This window comes from Oryzias melastigma, linkage group LG17 (genome assembly GCF_002922805.2).
Source record: "Oryzias melastigma strain HK-1 linkage group LG17, ASM292280v2, whole genome shotgun sequence".
In the NCBI taxonomy this organism is placed as follows: Eukaryota; Metazoa; Chordata; class Actinopteri; order Beloniformes; family Adrianichthyidae; genus Oryzias; species Oryzias melastigma.
This window is the reverse complement of record NC_050528.1, coordinates 1,020,901-1,030,081: the sequence shown is the minus strand read 5'-3', so window position 1 is coordinate 1,030,081 and position 9,181 is coordinate 1,020,901. Positions and strand designations below refer to the sequence as shown.

Genomic DNA, 9,181 nt, shown 5'->3' with positions numbered 1-9,181 from the left:
ATGCTTACAAATGACCCTATTCAGACCATTTGGAATCCAGTGGTTCTGCTCAGAATTTGCTATAATTTTAGCAAAAATAAACAAATAAATAAATAATAAGGCAATCAAGATTTCAAGACAGAACCTGGACCTTCAGACTCAGTTTTTGCTGCAGGCGATTCAGCGAGAAATCGAAAACAAACTCCAGAACAGAAAAGTCAAAGACACTTTAGTGAAGACCAAACCGAAGAATGACCAAGTTACTAAGTTAAAATTGTTTTTCTAAAAACTCAGAATCTTCTGAACCTTCTAGGGGTCACGGGGTTCATATTTTGTGGTCGTGGTCCTGTTTTAACACCTTTAGAAACATTCAAAATGTCATTTTTCTAACGTTAAGCAGCTCACAGCTTCCTCTATGTACGTTTATAACAAAATATCAAAGCTTGACGAAGTTCTTCTGCTGCAGACATTACTCTAAATTTCTGGTGTTTGTCCAACAGTGGAGCTCCGCTGAGAGACAACAGAATAAAAAACACATCAACCAAAATTCAGACCATTTTCTTGTAAAATGACCTGAAAGTTCCCTGAAGGCATCATCAGGGTTCCTCCTCCAGAGTTTCAATGCTCCTCAAAGATCCAAACATCATTCAGACTTTTCCTCTGAAGCAGTCTTCCCTGATGAACGCTGTGGGTAACAGGAGGAACAAAGTGATGTAATGACCAGGTGATGCAGGTGTTTTAGAGTCGTTTATCAGAGACATCTGAGTCCAAACAGGTCTCATTTCTGGAGAGATTTGTGTTTTCAAAGATCATTAAAGTCCAGCCCTGCTTGTGAGGATCTGAGTCTGCAGAGGTCAGCAGCTCCCTGATGGTCCAGCCTGCAGCCTCCAGCTGTTTCCATGGTGACTGAAGGATCCTCACACCTGAACCTTCAGAGACGGTTCTGCTGAACGTGGAGCTTCAGGTGATTCACTAGAGGCTGGAGCGTGGAACCTGCAACCCACGGCGGCTATCAACCAGTTCGCTCAGAGGTAGCACTTCATGCTCATTACAAAGCATTCTGGGTAATTGTGGGGACATTTTCAATCTTAATTTGAAAGTCTCTTTTAAAGTCTGTGTTTGGATTTTTCTTGTTTTCAGTTTGGATGATTGAAAATATAGAAATATGTTCCATAGAAACACATTTTTAAAAATTTTTGAACTTATTTGAGTAAATTTATCAAAAAACGTATTGTTTAAAGTTAATATTTGAGTGTTAACATAGTCTCCATTATTGTCTAAATGAAACTCTTCATTGATATATAGTTGTGTTCAGAAGATTCTAACAGATTTACATACCAGTTAAACGTGACTGTCAGGCTGTTTGATTCTCTTAATGAATTCATTTATGATATCTTTGATTTTAAACGTCTGTCTGACACCGGAGGGGAGTGTAAATGTGTTGTTTCAGCCCAACAACAGACCTTTTTGTGCATGTACATGACAACAGTAAAGGAGAATCAGATCTTCTTTTACACATACTTGACTAAAGCAGCGGTCTGCAACCTGAGGCTCTACATGTGGCCCTTCTGTCCTTCCATTGAGAACAATACTAAAAGTTTGAATAAATATTAAGTTAGTTTAAGATAAGCACAAGATAAGCTCCCTTAGAGATAGGGTGAGAAGCTCGGTCACCCGGAGAGAGCTCGGAGTAGAGTCGCTTCTCCTCCGCATCGAGAGAAGCCAGTTGAGGTGGTTCGGGCATCTGGTCTGGATGTCTTCTGGACGCCTCCCTGGTGAGGTGTTCCGGGCATGTCCCACAGGGCAGAGGCCCCGGGGAAGACCCAGGACACGCTGGAGAGACTATGTTTCTCGGCTGGCCTGGGAACGCCTCGGAGTCCCCCCAGAGGAGCTGGAGGAAGTGGCCGGGGAGAGGGAAGTCTGGGCATCTTTGCTTAGACTGCTGCCCCCGCGACCCGGTCAGGATGAAGCGGAGGAAGATGGATGGATGGAAGATAAGCACATATTCTAATCTCTTTTGTACAGTAGTTGTGATGATAGAAAGAGCCAGTCTGACTTGGTTTCCTTTCATTTTTAAGTTAAGTAAAACAGCTGAAACAAGAGGATCTTTGACACAGGATGTATTTTATTTTGAAAGGAAATGTGCTGCTCTCAAAAGTAAAGAAGTTAAAGTTGTTATTTAAAGAAAAACGATGTTTTTAAATTTAATTATTGGAAATATTTTAAACTACTTTTTATAAAGGAATGTATAAACGGCCACATGAGCATAAATAAAGATTATTTTCTAATAGATTTGTTGGATCTGCGGCTCCCGCTGAGTTTTGGTTTTTAATAAATTGGACCGAACGGTTCTTTGGGGTTAAAGGCTGCAGAACCCAATAGACTACAGAAATGGGTTTCTCAGCACGCGGTCTGGCTGGGCCGAATTGTGACGTCACCATCTGAGGATTCTGAGCTTCGAGGAGATTGGTAATCATCCCGGAAGAGCGGCTGGTCACGTGCTCGCCCCACCTGCCGCGGACAGCTCATTAAGGTAATTGGGTCCAGGTGCGGCAGACCGGTTCGGTTCGGTTCTGCGGGATGGAGTTCTGCGGAGCTGCAGGTCAGTGGATCTTCATTCTGTTCGGGTTGTTGGTGAAGTTCAGATTTATAATCTGAACTTTTAACTTTGGGGTCAGATGAGGATTTTCTGGAGCTCCTGGAAAAACTTCAGAGTTTTTTTTTTTTTTTTAATTAACTACACATTATAGAACAAAACATGGCGATAGAACAGCTTGTAAGGGCAAACTGCAGCGATCTGAACACAGTGGGGCAGATTCACACGGGAAGACTTTAGTCTGTCGTGTATTGGTTTTATCTTTGGTTCCGTAAGGAGCTTCATCTAATCCAAATGTAACTTAAATTTGTTTATAATTATTCTAAATTCTTGGGGTCTTTATATATTTATTTGTCTATTAAATTCATCAAGACAGAAGATTATTTTAATTTATTTATTTTTAATCGTAATTTAAAAGTTCTTTAGATGGATAAATGTTTAGTATTTTAAAATGAGTTTCTTTAATTTTTGGAAAAATTGGGAATTTCAGCAAAAAAATCTTAAGTTATTTGATATATCTTGATCACATTTATGTAAAATGTTACTTTGATTAGGTTGTCCTGTATAAATATTGCATTTTAAGAGAACTTCAGAGGTTCTTTGATGGAGAACAGGAGAAGTTTTGGTTCCTGAGAGGCTGGAAACTTTTTTTTTAGGATGAAAATATGTCTGCTCTAAATATTTTCAAGTGTTTTTACTTAACTTCATTAAAACTTCCTCTTTTAAAGCTTCACGCACTTTAAAGTAAATACTCTAGTAGTTTCAGCAGCAGCTGCTTCCGGATCTCTTAGAATTTGCTGTGAAGATTTTAATTTAAACTGATTCCCTGTAGAAATAAAATGTTTCCTAAATATTAAAATTAAAGTAAAAAAAATCATTGCTTAACTTTGAAATTGTTGGACAAAATACTTAATATTTACCTATTATTAATTTTTCTTGCATTTTTAAATCCAATGTATTAATTGTGATGAACTGAAATGCTCCAGTGTCTCTGTAGAGTTTAACTGAACTCTCACTAGAAAAGTTACATCATCACTTCTGGGTCATTTTTACCAGATATACCCAATAAAAAGTATTTGGCATAAATGGTTCAATGTATGATAAATTGGTTATTTTTTATTTTCAACTGTGGTTTATGAAACAAAATGGAAAATAGAAATAAAGAAGAATCCTAAAAACATGTTTGAAAATTACTGAACAGTTGGAAGTTTGAGATTAAGGAAAAATAATGCTAGAGAAGACTCTTTGGTCCAGCCCGTCCCGGGACACGTGAGGCTTTAGAACCATGACACTCAGAAAAATACAAGAATTTCTCTGCGATGATGTTCTGTGGATAAAACCAACTTTAGTGGACGTGAAGCTGAGAGTTTTCTGTCTGAAATGGATTCTAATCCTGGCTTAACTCTGATTTATTTCCCAGGATTCCTTGCTGTTCGGCTTAAGGAAGTGACCGTCAATCACAAAGACAAGAACAAAGAGGTAAATATTTAAACTCTCCGTTCAGATTTCTGACCCTGGAGGTTTGACTCTTGTTTTTAAATCTTAAAGATGTTTTTCTCTGTTTCTCCTCAGGAAGATCTTCAACAGTAAGTCCTTCACGTCTCCGGCCGCCGCGCCGCTCTTCTCCTCTTCCTCTGATCTTGCATTGAAGGTGACTTCACTTCCTGTTGGTCCCGGTGAGGGCGGAGCTTCTGGTTTCAGGACCGGCTCTGCTGGAATCTCTGAGTTCCTGAATAAATCTGCGTTTTGCGGTCGTCCAATAAAATAGAACCAGTTCTGGATTTTATATTTCACCTCCAGGATTTATCAGAACATTTTAGATTTACATCTAAAAGTTCCAGAATTTTGCTCCGGAGTGGACCGGCCTCAACGATTCGCGCTCGCTTCCGTCCTTTTACATTTTCATTTTGACGTCCTGATCTTCACAAAGGTACGTGAGACACGGTTTTAATGCACTCACCACATTTCATTTCATGGAGTCCTCTAAAGGTACGTACATCAACCCTTCCTGTTTCTCTCCTTTAAGGGCGCCGTGCCGCTGCCGCTGTGGCCGCCGTGCCACCACTCCTGCTCTTCTGTGCGGCCGCCGTGCCCCTCTTGACTTTACTTGTGGTCATTTTTGCGACGTTGAACCACAGAAGTCACCTAAGAGTTAATAAAATGATCCAGTCGCTCCTGCCCCTCTAAGCTCCTCCCCCTCTGGGGTAAAGTCACCTTCAATGCCGTTTCCTGTCTGTCAGGGTAACGTTGAGGTTCAGCATCAGGGTTTAGAGTTTGATCTTGGAGCTGTGAGGTCTGGTCCGGATCAGACCATCAGGGAGGTTCTGCTCCTGAGTGATCCTGCAGGTCTGTAGTTTGGCGGCGGTTCTGGTACCAGCAGGTTGTGGTTGTTGGGCTGGAGCTGCATCGGTGAAGTTGTGGGTTTGGATGTCGATCAGGGATTCTGTCCTTTTCTGGTTCTGTGGTTGGATCCGTTTGTGCGGTTCTTTTCCAGGTGGTGCAACGACAGGTAAGACCCACTTCTCTTTCTTTATCGCGTCGCTGCGCTCGGCCGTGGTTGAGCCTTTTCTCTGTGCTGGTTTAGATCCAACGTCTGTGTTGGTTCCGTCCGGTTTGGACTCTGAAACTGTTGTGATCGATGGTTCTGGTTCTCTTTGAGAGTCATTGGACACTGATCGGCTGCTGCTTTTTGGAGGTTTGGTTCTGTTGGTTCTTGTGGTTCTGTTGGAGCGGTCGTGTCCATGACTGTGAAAGCTCCGCCCACAACCAGGTAGCTGTAGATCAGGGAGGACTGCATGCTCCGCCTTCGACACTCACCTGTGCTGGTGCTGCATGGATGCACATCTGGGTCTGTCACTGAACAGAAGTTCTCTGGTTTCTTTCTGGGTCCACGTGGTTCTGTTTACACCTAATCTCAGATGTTCGTTTCGATCCTCTGATCTCTGGATCTTCTCTGGTCTGTGTTGGATCTCTGCACCGTCGGTTGATCTGGGTTCTGTATGGATCTAGTTCTGGTTCTTATGTATTTTCTCTACATTCTTTTTTTAATCTTTCGTTTTCCCTCCTTTTCTTGTCTGGATCTGCAGATCTTTGATCTCTCCTGAGCTGTCTTATAGTTTCTCATCTTCTGATCATTTTTAGATGTTTTTCTGTCATTTCATCTCCTGCCCCCCCCCTCCCCCTTCCCTTTCTTCTTCTCTTAGTCTCTAAAACTTTAAAGTTGAACTTTAACTGTATAATAAAGCCTACAAACTAACTCTTAAATTGTTAATTTTATTTAATCAAATAACAATGTTTCAGTTTAGTGTTAATAAACAACATAACTTCTAAAGTGAACCACAAAATAACAACAAATGTAAATAAAAGGATAAAAGTCAATATTTGGTGATGCTCAGATTTCCTCCCAAAATGCTGAATTTAGTTACAGGTTTAAACTAGAATGTGAAGTCAGACAATCTGAATTTAACTTCATGTTTTAATGGTTTACAGATTAGATTCTTCAGGACATCAGTCCGTAAACATGTTTCCTTCCTGCAGCTTTGGATGTGAAGCTGAAACCAGGATGTTCTGGAGGTCCAGTGATCCGGGACAGAATCAGTCAGAACTGCAGAGGAAAAACTGAGCTGACGTTCATGGATGCTCCGGAGGTTTCTGTGATGATCTGTGATCACATGTGGAAGTGGAATCTGCTCTGAGACGGACGTGAAGATCTGTGGAGACTAAAGATCACAGGGCGGTTGATGTGGATCTAAACTTTCACAGGAACAACAGTAAAAACCTTCTTAAAAAAGCTGTAAATGAGTCAAAGCTTTGAGTTTTGGGAACTGAGACCCACACAGGAATTCAGACGTCACTGTCAGCAGATCAACGTGGAACCGGATCAATGGACCGGACCGTCAGTCTGAGGAGCAATCTGGACTGAAGGTTCTGTAGTGACTGAACTGGACGTCGGACCATGAAGGGTTAACCACATCATGACGCCTGATGCTGATGTGTTCAACCAAAAGTTCTAAACCTGCAGTTTGTTCTTCTTGGGTGATTCACTGACGGGAAGTTTGTCAAAGTCCAAAGAATTTTCCTGAACGGGACAGAAATCCCGTTTCTATCCTGAAGGATCTGAAGCAGAAACTGGACTGAAGGTTCATGTGCAGAAACCTGAACTGATCAAACTTCAACGCAGGAAACAAGTTTGCAGCAAATGTTGATGCATTGAGGATTTTGGTAAAACCAGAACTTGGATTTTCCTTCCAGGGAATTTTGTATGGAAATCTTTTGTTCTGAACACGGATGAACATGAGAGCGCAGACGCTAAAATACGGGCGGAGCCTGAAGGAAAACGTCCGTCTGGATCAGCAGAAATGGTTTCTTAGTCATTTTTATAAGTGAAAGCGGTTCTGGACAAACCCAACCACAGACGACCCGGTTCAGAGAACGGAGGGATTCAATCTGCAGGTGAGTTTCTGCTCTCAGCCTCACCTGAGACGATTGTAACAGGTGTTGTGTCCAGACAAATGAAAGGAAATATTGAATTGAACGGGTTAAAACCACATGGGGTGTTGGGACTCATTATGGGATGTTTGGTAAAGTCATTTAAACCCAAAGGTGATTTCTGTTTCAGGTTAAAGCTCTGGAGGAACCTCGAAGTCTTCATGATGTTTATTCTGTCCAGACTTGATGGTTTTTATCATAAAGTATATTTTGATTTCACCTCCAAACAGGTTTTAAATGGGACATTAATGGACATGATTCATGTTGAATTTTGCCTCGTTTTTCACTAAACCTTAACTCGGTTTGACTGAACCTGGTGACCTGAACCGTCTCACCTTTTCTCCGGGTTGTTCTTTCAGAATCTCTGATTTTTGGGATTCTCACAAACATCTGCAGGTTTCTGTCTACCTAAACCACCGTTGTGGTGAACATTGGTTTGATGGTGAATTCCTCCTCGGCCAACATGTGGTGATGCATCATTTAATGAACTCTGATTGGCCGCCGCCTCGCTGACTTGAGTTCAGACGGGTCGGGAAGGTCCGGGTTCTGTTTAGAACCTCCTTCTGAACGGAGGTTTGTTCACAGGCGGAACTGTTATTTTTTTGTTTTGTTTAAAATGTTTTTTTATTTTTGTGCATCAAACCATTTAAACCAAAAACTCCACAATAATGAGATGTAAATGTTGGTATCGATGTCTTCACAGGTGCATGTCTTACCTGTCTGCAGGTGTGTTGAGGTGGACAGTTTGTCTATTTACTAACATTAATCCTTAATGACAAAATGCTGCAACAAACTTGTGAAAGTGAAACATTCTAAAATTCTTTCAGGTTCAAATATTTCTTTGTCCAGAAGTCATGATGAGGTTCGTTGATGCTCCTCATTTAAACCTCTAGTGGACGGTGAGCGATGAGGGTCATTCACAAACTCGATCATGAAGGTTTTATCTTAAACAGGTTTTCTCCTCAGACTGGATCCACAGTCTGCTGCTCGTTCTAAACTCCTGTTGGGTTCTTCATGATCAGACATTTCGGATCCTTGTTGCAGGCTCTTTCTGTTAAATGGGTCCTGATGTTTTGGTTCTGACCCACAGCCTGCAGGTTTCTGTAGAACTTCATGGACTACAGCAGTAAACTCTGGTCGGATGAAGTCCATCCGTCTGACACAGAAACTGGTCTGAAAACGTTTCCAGGGATTCACTGGATCTGGTTTGGAATATGTCAGAACCGTTTGGGTCCATCTGGACTTCTCTGCTTTAATGTTGGTTTGATCAGGAGGTTCTGTTCATGTGAAGGAACATCCTGCTGTTCCAGAACCAAAACGGTTTCCTTCAACAGTGAGGATGATGATGATGAAGAACCAGAATCCGTATCTTCTGGTCAAAATGCTTCACTTTAATTTATTCTGTTCTTGTGAAGTACTGATGTTGTTCTGGTGGGGAGAACCTCTGGTTGGTTTCTATAAACTGACCTGGTGACCTCCTTACTGGGTTTGTGGGTCAGACAGCAGAACAAGATTCTATAAAAATGTTTTCAGTCGGATCAAAATTGTCTTTATTCCCATCATCCTCTTTTCCTGGAGTGGAAAATATGAACCTGGAAAGATGTTTAAATGTTTGGATTGTTTTGTTTTTTTACTGCAGCAGACATTTGAGTCTTGAAGTTTGGATTTCTTCATCCGCTGCTCTGGATATCTGAACTGGGAGGAAAACTTGGACAATTTAAAGTTCTTCAGATCCGAACAGAAACTCTTCATTCGTTCCTCTGTGAGGAACTTTCAGTTTTCAAAAGTCTTGCGTGAACGGATGAACTCGACTGTTCTAAGGGATAAATGTGGAAACGTGAAACTACAAGGAACCTGGAGAACAAAGGAATTCAGGAATTCTTCTAACCGTAGAAGATGGAGACAAACCGGGAAATGTGGATTTAAATAAGTGAGAATGATGTGAACTTGCTTCCTGTTTATCGTGGAGGTTTGACGTGTTTGAAGGAGTTTGATCTGCAGCTTCAGAACCACAGATCCAGACTGAACTGGACCTGAAGGTTGATTCTCCTAATCTGGAGATAATTCAGGAGAATTATTGCAAAATGACGCTGGAAAAGCCTCCGAGCTCAGACGGAT

General features: G+C 41.4%; 1 long non-coding RNA gene across 1 annotated transcript; it reads left to right on the top strand.

Annotated features, from left to right (window-relative positions):
- The first annotated feature begins 2,237 nt into the window (after positions 1-2,237).
- LOC112147091 lies at positions 2,238-8,103 on the top strand. The gene is made up of 4 exons (XR_002919385.2): positions 2,238-2,581; positions 3,996-4,054; positions 4,148-4,161; positions 6,113-8,103. It is a non-coding gene; the product is annotated as an uncharacterized LOC112147091 (long non-coding RNA).
- Positions 8,104-9,181: the final 1,078 nt, after the last annotated feature.